Raw genomic sequence first — 21,474 nt, 5'->3', positions numbered from 1 at the left:
GACCTTCGTTCTGTGTATCTTTCAGCAGCCATTGCGTGTATAATCTCATCGCTCTTCTCTCCATTCTTACATTAAACTTTGCACATTAGAATAAGCGGAAATAAACTGACGTGATGGAGCAAGTATACATATTTAAACTCGTTCTTCACATCAAAGCAAATTTACCTTTCAGCAGCTATTGCGTGTATAATCTCACCGCTCTTCTCTCCATTTCTACATTGAACTTTGCCAATCAGAAGCTAAATTAGACTGATGTGGTGGAGCAAATATACATGTTTAAACTCGTTCCTTACCTCACAGCAAATCTATCTTTTACCAGCCATTGCGTGTGTATTCTAGCCGCTCTCTTCTCTCCATTGAACTTTGCATATCTGAAGAAGAGAAATTAAACTGATTTGGTGGACCTAGTATACATGTTTAAGCTCGTTTCTCACATCACAACACATTTATCTTTCAGCAGGTGTTGCGTGTGTAATGTAGCCGCTCTTCTCTGCATTTCTACATTGAACTTTGCAAATCAGAAGAAACGAATTGAAACTTATGTGGTGGACTAAGAATACATGTTTAAACTTGTTCCTCACGTCACAGCAAATCTGTTTTTTAAGAGCCATTGCGTGTGTAATCTCATCGCTCTTCTGCGTTGAACTTTGAAAAAAAAAAAAAATGGAACTGCAAAGAAGAAGCTACAAAAATGTGGACCACAAGTACTTGCGTGTTTAAATTTGGTCCTCACGTCACATGCAGTAAATCAAAGGTCATGTCACTGCGTGCTGAGAAATTATGCTGGCCAGATTTTGCATTGAATTTAAACTCGAACTGGAAATTGATCTGCGGTTCCAGGAATTTCTATATATTTCATTCACTGCATTAGGAGATCAAAACGAGTTAGACAATGATTTCACAAGTTATTCTACGTTCCCATTGTTCATTCTCCCTCATGTCCTCAAACCACGCGGCGTAAACCCTGATTGATGTGTGTTCGTAGCCAAGTATTCGTGTTCTCTGAGTAGCTTTCTATGGTCACCTCTCACCTCTCACCGTGAAGATCCTTTTGTAAGTGTAGCGATGCGTTCATTTATCAACGGTTTATCAAGATTTTGCAACGCCTGGCACGTATGACAATTTTTTTTTACAGCAGAGAGAGAGAGAGAGAGAGAGAGAGAGAGAGAGAGAGAGAGAGAGAGACGGACGGACAGACAGACAGACAGACAGACCGATAGCCAGACAGACAGACAAACAAACAGAAAAAAGAAAGAAAACGAAAAAAGAAGGAAAGAAAGAAGGAAGAGAGAGAGAGAGAGAGAGAGAGAGAGAGAGAGAGAGAGAGGGACAAAAGAGGCTCCAAATGTTTTCTATATAGACACTCTTATCATCCAGGATTAACCAGATGTATGTAACTCAGATCCTAACATAATTGAAGCGCAAAGGAAGCATGTAGGCGAAAGATATCATACATGTATTGTGAGCACGACACGCTTCTCGGATTCATGAGGTCGGTTGGGTTATCAAACATTGCCAAGGGAACAATTTTCTCTGACCACCATTCTGATATACCAGAAGTCCACGAAGCAGTGACGGGTGATGTTATAATATACCTTTTTAATTCATCAGCTTCCCTGCATGGCCCCTTAGCCCCCTTCAGTACCATGGCACGTTTCCATATTGCTTCTGCTCACTATTTGGTGATTTTATACAGCTTCAGAAACTTATGTGGGGGATTGAAATAGTGAAGACTGTGGCCATTAATTTCCTGACCTCCATAGACCATTATGTACTAAATAAAATGGTCTATATCGTACACAAATCTCATGGTAAAAATGTGTCCCGCAGTATTGAAAGGGTTAACCTCTTCAATACTGGGACACATTTTTTACCTTCATTGAGATTTCTGTACGATTAGACCATTTTATTGACATGAGAAAGGATTTACGGAGGTCAGGAGATTAATGGCCAGTCCTCACTATTTTAATCGCCTACATAAGTTTCTGAAGCTGTATAAAATCACCAAATAGTAAGCAGAATGAATATGGAGACGCGTCATGGTACTGAAGGGGCTAATTCATCAACTTCCCTGGTTTTTTAATACTGCTTGATGTTGTGAGGACCGCTTCAACTTGATCGTATGTTTCCTTATTGGCTTTTAATCTGTTTGTTCTGTAAGTTAAGAGGTTTATACTTATTGTTAATATATCGACTACACTCGGTATTTAAGTCTGTATTCGTAAACCATCTATTTGCACGCGTCTGAACTTCTGTCTGTTTGTCTGTCTATATATCTGTCTATTTGTCTGTCTGTCTGTCTGTCTGTCTGTCTGTCTGTCTCTCTCTCTCTCTCTCTCTCTCTCTCTCTCTCTCTCTCTCTCTCTCTCTCTCTCTCTCTCTCTCTCTCTCTCTCTCTCTCTCTCTCTCTCTCCTGTGTGTGTGTGTGTGTGTGTGTGTGTGTGTGTGTGTGTGTGTGTGTGTGTGTGTGTCTGTGTGATTCAGCCAAGGTCTTAAGTATCACGTACCGGACATATGATCGCCAGCTATACCCCCCTCCCCATGCAGCAGCCTATATCCGTCCCTCACACCCACTCCATCCTCCCACAATCCACCCCCGGAATATCAATACGCTAGTCTGGTGGTGTGGTGTGGTGTGGTGTGGTCTGGTGTGGTGTGAGTGTGGCGTGGTGTGGTGTGGTGTGGTGTGGTGTGGTGTGGTGTGGTGTGGTGTGGTGTGGTGTGGTGTGGTGTGGTGTGGTGTGGTGTGAGTGTGGTGTGGTGTAGGTGGATAGTCTCGAGTCACAGTGGAGCAGTGTGGGTCATCTTATATAGACAGTGGTGTGGTAGCTTCGTGTGGAGTGATCGTAAAAGTGGTGTGGTGGTGTGGATTATGTGGTGTCTTTGGTTTGATGTGGTAAGGACTCTGGTGTGTGTGTGTGTGTGTGTGTGTCTTTCCTGTTAATAATCAGTAAACACATAAGCAAAAAACGAGACGATTCGCGGCAGCACACACACACACACACACACACACACACACACACACACACACACACACACACACACACACACACACACACCGCCTGTCCCTCAACACATTACTCTATTTTTCCTACTTTTATTCCTTATCGCGCCACAAGCACCGTCTCTCCTCGCATCCCACGTATCTGTAGTATCACTCCCCTCACTGCCTTCCTCTCTTAAAAGTCCCTGAAATAATAAATCAGTTCCTTGCACTTGAAGACAGGCACAGTCAAGTAAGTAATCTAAGCTCCGTTCACCGCGGCTCTTCAAAAAAACACTTAATATACCGCTCACTCACGCTCACCATTTCCCGTCACTCACACAGACATACACAGACACACACACACTCACGGTATCAGCATATATAAACACAATTATCCCCATCGTTCCCAAACCTGACGGCCTCACTCTCCAATATTAAACCGTCTTCTTGGTTGGTTATGCCTGCTTTATATAATTATGTAACGATAAAGACGGTGTGAATGTTGTAGCTTCGTTCTCTCAGTAAATGTTTAGGTGGTGGAGGCATTACGGGTGGTACTTGGAAGCGGGGGCTATCTATAGAACATTGAGTCACGGCTGGCGGTCGAGATAAGATGAAGGAGGGACGCAGTGATTGGTTTAAGTGCCGTGTTATTACAGACCGGAGTTTCTTCATTATGTACAGTACAGTGGCCCTTCTCCAGGCTTTTGTGGGGATCATTTGTCGGTAATCCAAGTGCATAAGGTACTATAAGTGCTTTGAGCCAGTATACTGCATGGTGGGTGCCCTATATATGATGTGGTGTGCTCCCGTGCCAGTGTGTCGTGTTGGTGAAAGGTCCGCTCAGTCACAGGCGCGTGGGAGTTACTGGAGCATAGAGTTATGGGTTAGTGCTTGCCAGAAGGGATAACCGTGCGTTTAGTGTAGCTTTATAAAGTTGAGAGGTGTACTTGTGCTTTAGGGATGGGTGTTGGTTTTGACGTTTTTATGGCATGCTAGGTTATAACTTCACCGCGTAGAGAAGCGAAGTGGCGGTTGTAAGGATCGTGAGTCACGCACGTGTAAACGAAGCGTTGCAGAAAGAGCTTGATCATAATTTCATAACGGCATTACGTCCAGGAGTGTGACGCTGTGTTGCAGATGAGATTTGCTGTACTGATGAAAGAACTGGAGGACTGTGTCATGAAAAACTGATGCGAGAACTAAAAGAAGACTTCGGACACGTAAATTCTCGGTGAGGAAAAGAACGGAACTGGAAAACAAACGCTCAGGGAACAAGAAACTGGCGTACCGCACTCTGAATGCAAGAAAAGCTTTATAATCATGTCAAATCATACGTCTGGGCCAGAAGGAAAGAGATATCAGCAAACTGTGTGTAGTGATGTGTAAACACTTTCAAACACACATTCATATTAACTTCTTCAAAACTGTGACACATTTTTACCATGAAACTTGTGTAGGATTAGACCATTTTATTGATATTAGGAAGGGTCTATGGAGGTCAGAAGATTACTGGCCAGAGTCTTTACTATTTCAATCCTCACATAAGTTTTTGAAGCTGTATAAAATCACCAAATAGTAAGCAGAAGGGATGTGAAAACGCGTTATGGTAGTACTCAAGAGTTTAAGGAGTTATTACCATGTTATTTGAGAGAGTAAGCCATGCGTGGAGGAAACTTATTGTATTATGGCTACAAAAACTAAAAAAAGAAAAAAAAAAAGAAACGCGTGTGTGACTATAACATATTAGAAGATAGGTTCACTTTTAGGGATGTGTGGAACAGTGACGAATATGACATGAGGTGGTAAGTGTGCATGAGAGAGAGAGAGAGAGAGAGAGAGAGAGAGAGAGAGAGAGCAGCGTCTAAAGTGGAGGAAGGGGAATTGAGCGAGGTGGGGCGGGCCAAGATATATTTACCACCACGCGTCTGTGTGGCTCTCCTCTCCCTGGCTCTGGGCGTGATGGCCGACGGGGCACCAGCTGAACTATGCCGCTCCTCTCATGTACAACTTAATAAGAGTCATGACACGCTTGGCCGCTCCTGTATCGCCATCAACACCTCGCCTGTCTCCTTGGTTCCGTGGAGTCACTGCTTGCGTGTGTTTGTCAATAGGGAGGGATTACATCAGCGACCGGCGAGGGAGGTGTTATTTAATTTTTTTTTTGTTTATAATTGTTATGTATACATGAGCGAAATAAAAGAAAAGCATCACATGACTATACCTATCACACACACACACACAAACACACACAGTCTTGGTCACGTGGTGAATTCATGGTAACAGACAGACAGCTCACAGGTTTTATAGTCCGACCCTGCATGGTGAAGGTGCATGGAGGCGTCGCACATGCACGCCACACACCTGAGCCCCGGCAGCTGCTTGCTTATCGACGAAAACATTTGTGACTTGAGCGGGGAGGAAATCGTGGTGCTTACTACCTCGCCAGTGTGATCATACTACATACTACTGTACCTTCACGCTACTACACTTTTGACCAACCATATCATTCTTTCAGTACTGGAACGTATCCTTATCTTGAATTGTTGGTGTGATTAGACGATTTCATTGACATTAGGAAGAATCAATGGAGCTCAGAAGATTAATGGCCAGTCTTCACTATTTCAATCCCCAACATAAGTTTCTGAAGTTATATAAAATCGCCAAATAGTAAGCAGAGTGAATATGAAAACGCGTCATGGTACTGAAGGGATTAATTAAAAGGATGGGGATTCGTGCCCCGTTCAAGTAGCAAGTCTGCTGGTGAGCGAGTCGCTACTGCCCTTCCTGAACAAGAGGTTTTTGTGTGTGGTGTGAGAAAGGTCACTGTTCTACCTTGGGATCAGAACAAATGAGATGTAGAGCTTCTCAACGAGACGAAAACTTGCATGCTCATGGCCACCAGCAGGAATCCAGTTCGTGACACTGACCACCGTGTTTCAAGATATTTATCCTTTTCCTTTGCCTAACTCTCTCGGACCTACACGGGGACTGGCATTCCAAGTGCGTTTTTTTTTTTTTTTTTTTATGTTGCCATTGGCCAGATTTCCTCTTTTACATAGAAAGAGTCAAACGCGCGCACGACCACACACACACTCTCTCTCTCTCTCTTTCATGGTAGTGTTATCAGCACATCGCTTATCGCCCTGCTTTAGGTGTCTCCGCGGGTTGGTGGACGGGGTCTGAGTGGTCGGGCGCCACCAGCCTTCCCTGGTCATGACGTGACGCGGCTACCCAACGTCAGCCTCGCCCGGGGATAGACGTGCATGCTGTTGCTACGCCAGTCTGCACAGCGCCTCCGCTGCCCAAAGTGCACTATAGTAGGAAATAACGGGCCTTTTGAGAGCAACTGGCCTGTCCGCGCGCATCCCGCATGGTTATTACGTTGTAGGTGTTAGTGAAGGCCTGGCAGGGTGACGTGCAGTGACAGTACAGTGTAGTGCAGTGCAGGGAGCGAGGCCGCGGGATGGTGAGGCGTCCGAGGGTTTGAGGAGGAGCAAGGCGAGGGTGACCGTTTCTTCGTCTCCAATATTGATCCTGGGGAACTTATTCATGTGGAGCGAGGGTGAAGGAGTGCAGCGGCAGCAGCGTGTGGCCGCCGCCGTGAAGCCTGGCATCTTGGCACCCCGGGCATCCAGCATGCTCAGGTTGACGGGTCTGCCCAACACTTGATACACGAAGTGGCGGGAAATAGAAGTGTGGATGCCACCTCAGGGCGCGATAGCCTGACAGACGGTGGCCGCACCCCTGCATGCTGCTGAGTGGTCTCTGAGGGAAAGAACGCCCCCTATGCTGACCATTATCGACCTGGCGACCTGAGAGCCTCAATAAGCACTGATGGCCTATCGATTCTCCCATTGATTGAAGTCCCCGGGTCGACACTCAATGACCATGCGGTCGGGAGAGCCGTAGCTCCACCCATGTCCGATCCACCAATTACTCCTCGGGATGGAACGATTCGCCCCGCCTAGAAAGCGCCGATTGGCTGGCGGTGCGCCCGGCTCTGGTACAGTCACGTGACATGCGTGGACGCACCAAACTCCAGTCAATCTGTACGTGGCCGAGTGACGGTGCAGAGTGTTGGTGGGGCTCCGCATCATTTCGCCTCATATCTCCAGCCCAAGGAGTTTACCCGCTCTGGAATCAAGTGAAAAGTGTGTGTGAAGGTGCAGGCTGTCAGTGTGGAAAAGTTCAGGCCTGAAATCTAGTGAGAAAGGTTCCAAAAGTGAGTAAAATAGTGCAGTGTGAAGTCTGTGCCTCGGTTGTGGGCCAGACAAGATGGCGGAGTGGGAGCGAAGGCCGTGAGGAGGTCGCCGTGCCTCACTCCAGCTCAGGATTACTAGCACGGATTTACTCAGGAATTAGACCCTCCTCCCGCAGTATCCTTCAGCCAGCACTCACAGGTGGGTCCGGGGCGTGTGTGGCGGGCGTGGTGTGCAAGTGGCGTGGTGGTGGGGTGAATGTGTGAATGTTGAGGCTCAGAATATTCAAATGTATGTGACTGAACCCCAGCAGAGCTGCCTGCGAGGGTAAATTCGCCCGGCCACCAGCGGCGGCTCAAGCCTCACGCATCACAGACCAGTGCTGCGGCCTGTGTGTGGCCTGCAAACACAGGGACGTGCATGTGTAAACTGTGTGTGTGTATACGTGTGCGTGTGTTTGTGTGTATGTATGTGTGCGTGTACGTACGCGGTGGATACAGTGAAGTTGCCTCTTGGTTGGTGGCCCAGCAGGCTCACGGTGTTCTATATTCCGTCCTGCTTGACCCTAACCCTCCCACCTCCCCCCACCCAGCTAGCGTCGGGGCTCCGGTGCTGGCAGCCTCCGTGAAGCAGACCAGGGGCGTCGCAGGTGAGTGGGTGAGTACGGTTTTAGGTGAGCGGAGTGTGGGAAGTTGATGAGCGGCGAGATCAGCTGACGATGAAGCGAGTGCCGCGGTGGTGGTGGAGGCGGCGGCGGCGAAGTGTGCCGCCTGCCACCGACCCGGGGTTATCGATCCAACAAGTGCAGCGCCACGCAGGCAGGCAGGCCGGCAGGCAGAGGGGAAGACAGGGAAGGTTGCCGCCGTTGAGTCTGGGAGGGGTAGGGTGTGTGGTGGGAGGGAGGGAGTGCCGTGGGCTGGTCAGAGCAAGGGTGCACGATACTGTGAGCTTGGCGAGGGGGTGGGTGTGGCGGTACATGCTACAGCTTCCTTGGCCACGCTGTATTCACATCATTAGTGCGGCCCGGGCTTGTTTTTATCGGAATGTTAAATCCGTCGGGTTGGCTGGCGCATGACTGGTCCGGAACGGGTTGGGTAGGGTAGGGTGGGGCGGGGCACTTACATTGTCTGTGCCCACTCACCACTCGGCATTTGTGTGGCCCAGGGAGTGGTGGTGCTTGTAGCCGTGCGCACCATCTGGGACATCTTTGAAAAGGCTCACGGGCATCTGATAACACCTATTCCTGAAGCATCCCTGACACACGTGTTGAGCAGCGTCAGGAGGGTGGCGCAGTGGCAGGTGTCTGGCGGCACCACGCTCTGTCCAGTGTAGTATTGTGTCTGACGGCATGTAGAGCTCCTGTACTGGGTCGAATATGGACAAGAAGCTTTTATCTTACTTGTTTATGAACACATGACTTGTGAACACAATGCCGTGCTCAGGCCGGCGGACAGCGCGTGTTGATTGTGCCGGGCGAGGGAGGGGAGGTGAGGGCCAGCCTGGTGAGCGTCTCGCTGCCACTTGGAGAAAACTTTAAGGGACGCTAATGGGTTTCCCTGCGCTCTGCCTTGTTACCTGCGGATTTTTACACCACACAAACTCTACCCAAGCTTCCAACTCTGCATACACATGAATACTCCGTCCAGTCAGTCTGAAGTCTCCCGCCACTCAACCCTTCCTCCCCCTATAGCACCAGCCTCCCTCTCTCAGCACCCTCCATGTGTCACTTATCCCCCTTATTACTCCAACCACCACCCATCACCAAAACCAGATCTTTCCCATCACCAACCAGCTACTGATTTCCCTCCTCTTCTAACTGTATACATCTTACCAGGCACTTGTTCTCATGTTCTTGTCTCTTATCACTTTCCTTTTTATTTACTCCCACTGTCCTCCACTACAAGATCCACACCGCTTCTCTTCTATCGTCTTTCCACCAAACTTCACCTCTGCCACACACTCCCACCAACGCATCCTTACGACTCTTCTCATTTACTTCTACACCATCTCCCACACTACAAGAACCACACCGCTTCTCTTCTATTGCCTATCCACCAAACTTCACCTCTCTGCCACACACTCCCATCAGCGCATCCTCACGACCCTAGCTGTAGCATATCCTGGTCCTCTTCTCATTTATCCCTGCCATTTCCCGTGCACTACGAGAGCCACACCGCTTCTCTTCTCTCGCTAAGCTAGCAAACTCCACCTCTCTTCCTTTCGCCCATATTCAGAAACGCCTTCCCCTCTCACTACGACACTTTTCCAAGGCCATAGAGAAGATCAGCCGGGTTTTCAAGACAGTTTCTCCTTTAAATTAACTAGAAATCTTGTCAATCTATCACCAAAACTATAAAATACCCTTAGAAACACGAATATTATCAATTGCAAGCCTCGGAGAACAGTAATGGTGCAGTGAGTAAAGCGGTTCAGAATACGACTCTGGCTGTGGCATATATCCTGGTCGTATCTCATCCTAGCAACACGAGTCACATTGAGCGTGCCAGGTGGTAGTGCCGCAGCTAATTCTCACTGCTGGAAACATTTGGAAACGATCGAGATTCCACGTGTTGGTTGTAAGAGATGAATTTATATCTCTCATGTAGGCAACTTTCATGATGAGGGTAGTGTATGGTGGTGGTGGTGGTGGTGGTAGTAGTAGTAGTAGTAGTAGTGTGTGAGAGGTCAGAATCAGCCTTCCTCCTCCTCCTCCTCCTCCTCCCACCCGTTCATCGGCTCGCTCACTGGCACCCTCCTCCCTCCCACCTCCATCTCCCCACTAGCACCAATCCCCCTCCCACTCTCATCTCCCCCCACTTGCGACCCTCCACGCGCGCATCTACACTACTACACCTCCCAACCCATTGCTCCCCCACTCCCTCATCCCTCACTTACGCAGAGAGAGAGAGAGAGAGAGAGAGAGGATGGGTTACGCTTACCAGTATTTCGAGTTTGTGTGTGTGTGTGTGTGTGTGTGTGTGTGAGAGCAAGATTGTTTCCTTCCCTCATTCCTTCCTCTCAAAAAGTCCAGGGGAAGGGAAAGCTTATCCGCTGTGGGAAAATGTGAGTTATGAAGGAAAAGCCAGTCAGGGGTACAGGGAGGGAAGGAAAGGAGGAGGCAAGAAGGGAGAGAGGCTTAGCAAGGGGCGCGCGGGCTGAGGGCGGCGTGGATCAGGCTGCAGGGGCGTCTCGGAATCAATAGTTGGTCAAAACGAGGATGAATCTATTAAATTTGTGGGGGAAATATAAAAAAAAAAGTTACGCACCGGTTGAACATTTAGCACGTTTGTGATGATAGTGTGTACCTCTCTCTCTCTCTCTCTCTCTCTCTCTCTCTCTCTCTCTCTCTCTCTCTCTCTCTCTCTCTCTCTCTCTCTCTTTGTGTATGCATGGGAGTGTATGAACGTACGCACGCATGTTTGAAGGGGAGAGAGAGAGAGAGAGAGAGAGAGATGGGTGGAGGGATACCTGAACATTTTTCGTGAGGAGGTAAAGAATATCAAAGTTCACTTGCGTTATCGGGTTGTTGGTGTGAGGTCATGCTGGGACGGGCGTGGCGTGGCGTGACGTGACGTGAGGCCTGGCGGCGTGACATGAGCTGCCGCTGTGGTAAAAGAAGTGACATGTTAATTGAAGCAGAGGGAGAAGGTAAGAAAGGGAGATAACGGATAGGTAATGAGTTGATGGGGGAAAGATGGAGATGAAAAGGGAAGAAATGTAAGTTTGAGAAGGAAGCGAAAACAAGAATGAAGTGACATGTTACGTGAAGCAGAGGGAGAAGGGAAGGGATTGGAGATAACGGAGGAAGGATGGAAATGAGAGGAAGGGAAGAAATGCAAGTTTGAGAAGGAAGAGAAAGCAGGAATGAAATGACATGATACTAGAAGCAGAAAAAAAAGTAAGGGAAATAATGGAGGAAGGATGGAAATGAGGAGGAGAATAGATGATGAAAAGTTTGAGAAGGAAGAGAAACAGGATGGTGAGTTATTAATCATGAGTGTCGAGGGCTTTAATTCTTTCCGTCATCCATCATTGTCATCTGGAGGGAGTGCATACAGGCAAGGCTCAGGTTATACTGTAAACTTTCCTTCCCCCCTCCCCCCCTCTGTCATTTGCATCTTAGGAACAGTGGCCCTTACAAGTTTCTGAATAAGTAATGCAATATTCTATCAAGTTCATTCGTGCATAGTGTTGTTGTTAACCCCTTCAGTACCGTGGCACGTTTTCATATTTATTCTACTTAGTACTTCGTGATTTTATACAGCTTCAGAAACTTATGTGGGGATTAAAATAGTGAAGACTGTGGCCATTAATCTTCTGACCTCCATAGACGCTTTCTAATGTGTATAAAGTCGTCTAATCACACCCAGAACTCAAGATAAGAAATGCGTTCCAGTACTGAAAGGGTTAATTGTAATAGGATTATAAATGTTCTTCCAACGAAAACAATTATCACTCTTTCCTTCCTCATGATATGGAAGACAAAAGAAATTATCACTGTTTCATCTCGTCAGAATATTAAGAAGAAAGAAAAGACTCACTGTTTATTTCGCCAGAACATGGAAGACAACAAAAATCAATGATCGCTGTTTGATTTTGTTGGAATGTTAAAAAAAAACCTCAGTTTACTCCGTCAGAACAGGAAAAAAAAAGGTCACTGTTCACTCCAGAACATGGAAAAAAAAGTCACTGTTTACTCCGTCAGAACATGGGAAAAATAATCACTTTACTCCGTCAGAACATGAAAAAAAAAAAAAAAAAAAATCACTATTCACTCCGTCAAAACATGGAAAAAAAAAAGGTCACAGTTTACTCCGTCAGTTTACATCGTTACAATATGAAAAATCAGGACCACTGCTCTTCACCGTCACAATCTGAAAACACACGCACCTGCTGAACACTTGACTCCACCACCTCACACCTCCCGGGCCGCTCCCACACCTGGCCAACAAACGACCTTGAGTGACGCGCCGTGCACAACACACGTGGCGGCCAACGACTCCCTCACCACAGCCAACACGGAAACAAACACACTGCATGCACCACCACCACCACCACCACCATACAAGACTCCCCCCCTCTCCCTTCAATGTTTAACCTCTTCAGTACCATGACGCATTTTCATATTCATTCTGGTTACTATTTGGTGATTTTATACAGCTTCAGAAAATTATGTGGAGATTAAAATAGTGAAGACTCTGGACCATTAATCTTCTTACTTCCATACACCCTTAATAATGTCAATAAAATCGTCTAATCACACCCAAAACTCATGGTAAAAATGCGTCCCAGTACTGAAGGATTTACATGCAATGGTGGGTGATGAGTGGGGGAGATGGTGGTGTTAGCGGCGGTATCAGGCAGTAAAGTAAAGCAATTGACTATGAGAGACTGATTTTATTGTACTTCACCCATAAATAAAAGAGCAAAAAAAACACACACACGAAAGTAGAACAGTTAGAAATCAATAAGAGAAAGCAGGTGGTGGTATGTGGGCTGGTATTCTCAAACGCCTCTCTACTTCACCTCCACTATTTCAAAAGGCTGTTATTTACATGTACACGAGTTTTAAGTTTTTTTTTTTTATGGTTGTAGAGGCAGAGTGACAACATTTCTACATTATTAACTGGAGAAACACTCTTGAAAACCCCGCCAATCATCTCAGTGGCCTTGGAAATTAGTCGTGGTGAGAGATACTGATCTGAGACTCCACTTCACATCTCGACTTCAGACATGCAGCTTTTTTCGCCACCTCTCCCCACACAAAGGAACACAAACGATGACAACAAGGCGCAGCAGACCTGTTGGGCCTGCGAGGACGTGTTACAAGCTACATAATAAGTAACAAACGTATGGTAGTAAGTAAAGCTGACGGTTCCTCCTTCTTTGCTGGTGACTTGGTGCCTTGGAGGTGCTTAGTGAGGGTCAGTAGAGCGAGGGGCTGACAGTGGTGGTGGTGGTGACGCTGGTGATGACAGCCCCGGCCCGAACTGTTTACCTTCCATTAAGACGCCACGGGTAATGGCTGGGAGGTGGTGGTGTGGGGCCAGGAGGAGGAAGAAGCGTGGGGAAGTTAGTGGTAGTAATAGTGGTGGTGGTGGCTGTGGCTCATGGTTGAAGTGGTGGTATACAGGAGTAATGGTTAGTGTGTGTATTATAGTAGTGGTAGGAGTAGTGGTAATAGCAGTGATAGCCAGTGCAATACACTCCCTCACTCGCATAAAACAGCAAATCTCTTAAACCTCCTTCAGTACCATGACACATTTCCACATTCATTCTGCTCACTGTTTGGTAATTTTACACAGCTTCAGAAACTTGTGTGGAGGATTGAAATAGTGAAGACTGTTGCCATTAATCTTCTCACCTCCAGAGACACTTCCTAATGTCAATAAAATGGTCTAATCGTACACAAATCTCGAGACGAAAATGTGTGTCAGTATTGAAGAGTTTAAGTTTTAAGGATTTTTAACATTAGCTTTCACTATCAGTACTCCTCTTCCTCAACACTGGCTCTGCTACCGCCGCCACCGCCACCGCCATCACTACCGCCACCCACCCAAACATCATTACTGCCAGCCGCTACCACACTGCCCTCCACACAGCCTCCATTATCTCATTACGTCCCGCCGCCACCGCAGCGCCACCCCCCACTAACGCACGCACTCCCTCCTCCTCCCTCCTTCCTCCTCCTCCTCCCTCCTCCCTCCTCCTCTTCTGAGTCGCAAACACGGAGTGCCTTCAGACTCACTATAGTTACACACACACACACACACACACACACACACACACACACACACCACATCATGAATCAACACCACTGTCACCACCTTCACCACCACCACAGTTACAGTTAAGTATGACACTATTGAACCACGTGATGACCTTATAGTCACATGAGGACAGGCAGAAGAGAAGGGATAGGGAGGGGAAGGAGGGAAGGGGGAGGGGTGAGGAGAGATCAGCCATAACAGGAGAAAGGTAAGTCACCCTCAGAATCCGTAGAAAACGAGGTTATGTCCGTAATCTGCGTTATGTGCGATTGGAAGAGAGAGAGAGAGAGAGAGAGAGAGAGAGAGAGAGAGAGAGAGGAAAAGGGAAACAATAGCAGAGATATTTATCCATTAGTTTCTGTTAAAATATACTGAAGATGAGAGAGAGAGAGACAGATTTGAGTGTTATGTCAAACTGAAAAGGGAAAATTAACGTAGAGCGGAAAGGGGGAGAGAAAGAGAGAGAGAGAGAGAGAGAGAGAGAGAGAGAGAGAGAGAGAGAGATAAAAAAGTTAAATGTAGTAATGCTAACTTTGCGAGTGAGGGAGGAGTTGAGTGCAAGCCAGGCCGGGGCAGTGAGTGGCGGGGCGGGTCGGGGCGGGACGGGAGAGGGACTGAGGAAGGGTAGGATAAACAGGTGAGGGCTCAGTGTTGGATAAGAAAGAGAGTACATTCCTTGTCTCTCTCTATACTCTTTAAAAACTCGCAGGTCATCACGTGATTAGAACTGGTCAGTGTTGTCTTTATCTTGTTAAGGACGACTCTATCTAACCTGGCCTGACCTTGCCTGACCTGGTCTGGCATGGCTCTTCCTCTTCTATTGGCCCTGTGATTGCTTATGCTTCTTTGTGAGTGAGTGCTCTCTCTCTCTCTCTCTCTCTCTCTCTCTCTCTCTCTCTCTCTCTCTCTCTCTCTCTCTCTCTCTCTCTCTCTCTCTCTCTAATCCTCTACTTATTCCTCGTTTCCGGCTTCTCTGTCTTTCTTGTTTCATCTTCTTATCCAATTTTTTTTTTCAAGATTACTCACCTAGTAATAGTATTTACAACCAACAACAACAACAACTACTACTACTACTACTACTACTACTACTACTACTACTACTACTACTACTACTACTACTACAATTCTAGCTCCTCGTAGTCAGTTGGCTTGTTGCATGAAACGTATATAATTGTGTGCATTTCTCCCTCCTCTCCTTCTCGTGCATGCTACGCACACACACACACACACACACACACACACACACACACACACACACACACACACACACACACACACACACACCTGTAAATTGCACCACACCTGCCGCCTCCCCGTATTGTTCGCTGTGGGTTGAGTCTGAGTCACAGGTGCATAGAGGCGCCATCAAAACTCATTTAATTCGAGCAAAATTGCGAGAAACTACGTGCAGCAACAAATAAAATAGAGCAATAACAATCAAGGTAATAAAGTGCTGTGTTGTAATGGTGCTGGTGTGTTGAGTGAGTAGTGAGGGCGTAGCGGTTACCAGTGGGCGTGTGAAGGAAGCTGCGGTGGGCGTGAGTGAGTGGACGGAGGCCTAAGATGACATTACTACGCGCCCATCGATCTGTGTGTTGACGCGGTGACGGTCCCCGAGGGCAGGCGTGAGTTGGCAGACCAGATGTGTCCCGTGTAAACTGGACCGGCCACTCCACCTGCTGGGCCGCGCCTCGTTGGAACACCACGTCACGTTCTCGTAATGCTGAGGACCAGTATTATTGCTGTCATTATTTGCCGGCATTTGGTTAGGTAATCCGTCAACTAATATGAGAGTGGGTTGTAGACTTCCCGGGCTCGCTTGTTAGTGGTGATTTAGGAGTTCGTGGCTAATTGTGGCGGTAATGAGTGCGGCGGAGTAATTTATGTTTTAGATGTTAATCTTGGCCGGCGTGACCATGGCGGGCCGGGGCGAGGCGGGGTAGAGTGTTTCCCCGTCACGTCACAGATCCACAGAACCCGGCTGTGTGGTGCAGGGCCCGTCCGCCGGCGCCTTTGTGGTAAGGTCCCAGGATCATGTTTACACACGTCACTGCTGTGTTACGGTGAGGATCTCTTGAGGACATGGAGGGGAGGAGTGTGCCTCTAGGCGCGACGCTCGGGTGTGGGAGGCGGGACGGGATGGCGGTGTAGGCAACGAGAGATGGTGTTCGTCGTGGTCGTACTGGTGCGGTGTGAGGGAGGTTTTGTTGTCACCACTTGAGCGTCACTGTCATGGCAGCGTCACTTACCCTGTTAGTGGGATGTGCTGATTACTTTAAGTCTCGCCATGGGAGGGAGGGAGGGCGACCCAGTGACGGGGCGACGGACGACACAATTACCATATCAATGGGGCGCTTCGTCAGGACTCTTGTCTCGCTCCAAGCAGGCCAGGGACACTGCCGGGCCTGTGGTTGTTGCCTCCTGCGATTCCTGCTCAAGGTCTGTGTCGTGAGGAGTGTTGGCCTGTAAGAAGGCGTTCATCACTCGACACTCGGCCCGGGCACCATATGGGGCACCAAGGGGGGGAAACCGTCACGTTGGGTGATGCAAATGAGTGGTTCCTTCTCCGCCCCGTCCCGCCCTGTCCGCTACGCCTTGCCACCTCAGGAGTAACTTGATGACGGTAATGATGAGGCAAGCGTCTTAATTCCCCCATTAGTTAAGATCTTCGGTGATGCGGATGTGCGTGGCTTGGCGCGGCGGGTGCTCACTGTAGCGAGGTTGCAGCATTATTCCAACCCTCAACGCGATTAACCACAAGTACTGTCACAAGTTACACGCGGGTTAGTTGTGCGAGAAAGAAAGGACTCTTTTTCTCCCAGGGTTCGCTAGACCAGCATTGCCCCACCTCCCTTCTTTCTCTCTTTCTCCCCCTCGTCCCCTTTGCCTTGCTCCTTCCTCCCACACGCCCTCCCTTTCCCACTCACCTCACCCTCCTCAGCCCTCACCTGCCTCCCTCACCCCCCACCCCTCACCCGTCCTCCCCACAGCAGCATTCTCCCAAACCTTCACGACACCGACAGCCATCCTCCCGTCCTCCCGCAGCCAGACGCCACTGCTCCTCGTCTGGGGATCGTCTGCGCCACCTGTCCTATAATTTGCAACACAGAGAGGCCATTACGGCGCTTGAATCATTAAGAAGCACATTTTACTCTTAGTGTCGCGGTCTCGGGGTTACGTTCTGCTCCCAGGCGTCGGCAGGGACAGACTGGGGGACTTATTGTGGTGGAGGCATTCCTGTTGTGTTTCATGCATGCTTTACTTACAGTGGTGTTAATAATGGTAGTGCTGTAGCAGTGATTAATTAACGACTGTTTGAGAGAGAGAGAGAGAGAGAGAGAGACAGACAGACAGACAGACAGACAGATAAACATTTGGGTAAATCACGGCGTTTGGTGACGTAACTGTGTCCATCTGAGAATCCTTCACGAGAGAAAAACCGTCTAATCGCCGCCCTGGTGATGGCACGACCCCGAGACCTGGCTGGACTTCCGTGTGTCGGCGCAATTAACCGTGAGGAGCACCACTGCACGCCTGGCAGCAGAGTCCCGAGGCTCGCTGCTAGCCTGCCCCGGACTGTGCTCAACGTTCGCTTGTGCTGGCTGTGAGACGTGAGCTGGACATTGTTGCTACTGTAACTGTTTATGTCGAATAGCCAGACAACAATAACTGATAATACTGCTGCTGCTGCTGCTACTACTACTACTACTACTACTACTACTACTACTACTACTACTACTACTACTACTACTACTACTACTACTACTACTACTACTACACACACACACACACACACACACACACACACACACACACACACACACACACACACACACACACACACACACACACACACACCATCCCCCAGCCACCACCGCCACTGCTATAAGGAAGCGGAGCCAGAAGCCGGGAGCGCTGCGTGGCCTCCTTGCAGAGCAGACAGTATCATTAGGGCGGGGAAGCGATAGTAATGAAGCAGCTCGTAATCTTGACGCTGAAATTAACGGAAGTATCAGCTGAAGAGAGGAGAGGTGGCAGTTGCGCGAGACAGCCAGCGATCCCCTGCAGCTGTGGCGCAGGAAGAGAGAGAGGGAGAGGGAGAGGGAGTATGTATCTTGAAATGCTTTGTTTACTTACCAGGATCGTGTTTAGATGGGTTAGTCTGTTTTGCATAGTTGATTTTTCATTTCGATTGAATCCTTTTAGTACCATGACGTGTTTCCATATTAATTTTGCTTACTATTTGGTGATTTTATACACCTTCAGAAACTCATGGGGGGATTAAAATAGTGAAGACTATGTATGGCCATTAATCTTCTGACCTCCATAGACACTTCCAAATGTCAATGAAATGTCTAATAGTACACAAATCTGAAGGTAAACATGTGTCCCAGTATTGAAAGGGTTGAGGTGCAATTCATGTTAAGCTTAACAAAAATCACAGAAATGGTTTTTAGAACTACTATGGTTTGTATTTCTTTACCCAGTATACAGAAACGCTTTGCTCTCTCACCGCGACTATTTTCCAAGGCCACAGAGATGATTAGCGAGGTTTTCAATAGTATTTCTCAGTTAAAAATGCAGAAATCTTGTCACTGCCTCTAGAACCATTAAAAAACCCCCACCTTAAAAACATGTAAATTTTGATAAAGCTTTTTGAAATAGTGGAGGTGAAGGACAGAGGTCTTCGAGAATAAGAGCCTGTGTCTTAAAGTACTTAATTCTTTCATTAGGACTATTTCCCAAAGGTCACGGAGATGGTAATAGTCAGATTCAATTTAGTATTTTTTGTATAGTATGAATCCATGTTTGACTGTAGCTAGAATCACAAAAAGACACTCTTATGGCCTCAATATCTTGTAATCAATTGTTTTAGTTAAAGATTCAACACCGAAATGGTTGAGGGATTCGGTCCGAGGCTTTAGAGGAGCATCACGTGTCTCCAAGGCAAGGAAGGAAGCAACGAAGAGATAAGAGGGAAGGAGTCTACTGGATGTAGTTCTTTCTGGGTGGTGTTCGGCTGCCTTTTCGAAACTTTAACCCCTTCAGTACTGGGACGCATTTTTACCATGTGTTTGGGTGTGATTTGACGATTTTATTTACAATAGGAAGGGGCTATGGGGGTCAGAAGATTAATGGCCAGTCTTCATTATTTTAATCCCAACATAAGTTCCTGATGTATAAAATCACCAAATAGTAACTAGAATTAACATGAAAACACGTCATGGTAAGTACTGAGGAGGTTAACCATGCTTCTAGGTGGTGGTAGTGGTGGTGGTGGTGGTGGAGGATAGTGGTGGCAGCAGCAGCAGCAGCGCACGGGTGGTTCACAGTATCGCGTGATAAATGTGAAGACCGTCAAGGGTTGGCAGAAGAATAATTGTCTCCTTATATCAGATTTCCATACGATAGAATATTCAAGAAGCTTTGGAGGTCTGCATGTAGCGAAGGTGGTCTCAGCGATGGCACTTTGAACTTGTGGTCCAGTGCAGGACGCGTTTTAATATTCATTCTGGTTACTATTTAGCGATTTTATGCAGCTTCATAAACATATGTTGGGATTAGAATACTTAAAGCTGTAACCATCAATATTCTGACCTCCATAGACCCTTCCTAATGCATATAAAATCGTCCCATCATGCCCCAAAATCAAGGTAAAAATGCGTCACAGTATGGAAGGAGGTAATACACCAAGAATTTAAGGCGAATAGTGCGTGTTAAGTCGGTGTCCATGAGATATTCAGAAACTACTTCAACACCACTATTTTGAAGGCCACAGAGATGAATAACTTCTCAAGAGTGCATCTGTTAATATTGTAGTAATCTCGTTAATCTCTCACAAGAACCATGGCAAAACTTACTTAGAAACCCGTGTCATTTCAGCTAGAGCCTTTGTGGTGTCGAGGAGTTGGGGCGTAGAAGTGTTTCAGAAATAATGTTGACTGTCGAAGATTCGGTTCCTCTCGCTAGTTGGGTGGCTGGGTGGCTGGCAGAACCGGAATAGTTGTAGCACTAGCAGAGAGCAGCAGTGTTCCTCCCCCGTGTCCTGATTTTTGCATGCGGCACAGAGGAGCGATTGTGTCGTGCGCTAACTCCCTCCCACCCTTCTCCTCCTCCTCCTCCTCCTCCCTCCAACAACAACAATAACTAAAAAAGAAAAGGAGAGGAAAAGAAAAAGGTATGTGTGTGTGGGGGACATATGGCTTATAGCAGTAATCCCCAAAGTCTTTTAGTCTCCCTCGCGTTGTCCTCGTAACCCAAACATTTGTGTAAACTTTTTATGTGTATTCGTCATATTTCTCTGTCCACTTGTGTATCGATCATAAGGTAGCGCCGTGACCGCCTCAGTATTGATGGGGACAGGACGAGTCGCTGCTGTCCGGGTGGTGTGGAGGTGAGGGAAGGAAAGGTTTGGGTTTACTGCCTATCGACTGCACAAGGGTCATTAGGGCAGAGATGTCAGCTTGTGGCCAATCCTTAGCTGGGGTTCCAGGTGAGGAGAGGTCACTCACTATACACCACAAGGAAGAGAGAGAGAGAGAGAGAGAGAGAGAGAGAGGGGGGGTAAGAAAGGTTGACACTTCTCAAAATTTATCCTGCAACACTGCTTACTCTCTCGGAGCTACTCGGGGACTGGCATCTAAGTTTTTTTTTTTTTTTTTTTTTTGTTTAATAGTTTTTGTTGCCCTTGGCCAGATCTCCCCGCTTACATAGAAACGAGGAAAACGTGTACCTATGTATCCCTGAGAAACTGTGCTTGTAACCACCGTCCTGCTGCTTCACTGACCACGTCACTACTTGCAGGAATAGCAGAAGAACCAGACACTAAAACAGTAAGTATAAATAAACAACAGACATTTTTTTTTATAATTTTCTTTCGCTAACCCTATCTGAACTCAATGGGGACTGACAACTGAGAGGACCTTTTTTTTATTATTTATTCATTTATTTATTTTATTGCCCTTGTCCAGTTGTCCTCGTACATAAAAAGAAAAAAAAGTTACGCCCAACTCTAGTCGCAAGTAAGTAAAACACAAATTCACGCCCTGCTGTTTCAATAATCACATCACAATGAAGGAGAAGCAACCGAACTAAAAACTAAAACGACAAGCATAAATAGACAACATATCACACCCAATTATAGTCAATCAAACACCTAGATCGTGAGTAAATAAAGCACAAAGTCATAGGCATCGAATATCAGTCCTTGGTGGTGGTGGTGGCGGTGGCGGTGGTGGCGGCTTAGAGAGAGAGAGAGAGAAGCTGCATGAAGTCCCCGAGGCTGTTGGTTCTCCACTTCACCCTTCGTCAGTCTGCGGGATTGAGTGGATCAGCATGAGCCACGGAAGCGAGACAAACGACACGGATTTGATGCATTTCTTCCTTTTTTTTCCCCTTCCTTTCTCTCCTCCTCCTTCCTTTCTCGGGGACTAATGACCTTCGCTTCGGTGGTGACAGAGTAGCAGCGGCGGTGTGGGTGCGTGTAGAGGGGAGGGAGGGCGGGGAGAAGCTGGGA

At 47.4% G+C, this 21,474-nt stretch overlaps 1 protein-coding gene across 2 annotated transcripts in view; it reads left to right on the top strand.

Moving 5' to 3' along the window:
• Window positions 1-6,603: 6,603 nt before the first annotated feature.
• Window positions 6,604-21,474, top strand: part of LOC123520636 (probable serine/threonine-protein kinase tsuA) — a 135,050-nt gene continuing 120,179 nt past the window's right edge. The window contains exon 1 of one of the 2 annotated variants that reach the window (XM_045283116.1): window positions 6,604-7,389. The gene's annotated coding sequence lies outside the window, so the exon portion shown is untranslated. The remainder of the gene's footprint in view (window positions 7,390-21,474) is intronic. The other variant, XM_045283114.1, reaches the window with a different exon arrangement.

This window comes from Portunus trituberculatus, chromosome 47 (genome assembly GCF_017591435.1).
Source record: "Portunus trituberculatus isolate SZX2019 chromosome 47, ASM1759143v1, whole genome shotgun sequence".
In the NCBI taxonomy this organism is placed as follows: Eukaryota; Metazoa; Arthropoda; class Malacostraca; order Decapoda; family Portunidae; genus Portunus; species Portunus trituberculatus.
Note: the sequence above shows the minus strand (reverse complement) of the source record. Positions and strands in the feature narration are given on the sequence as shown.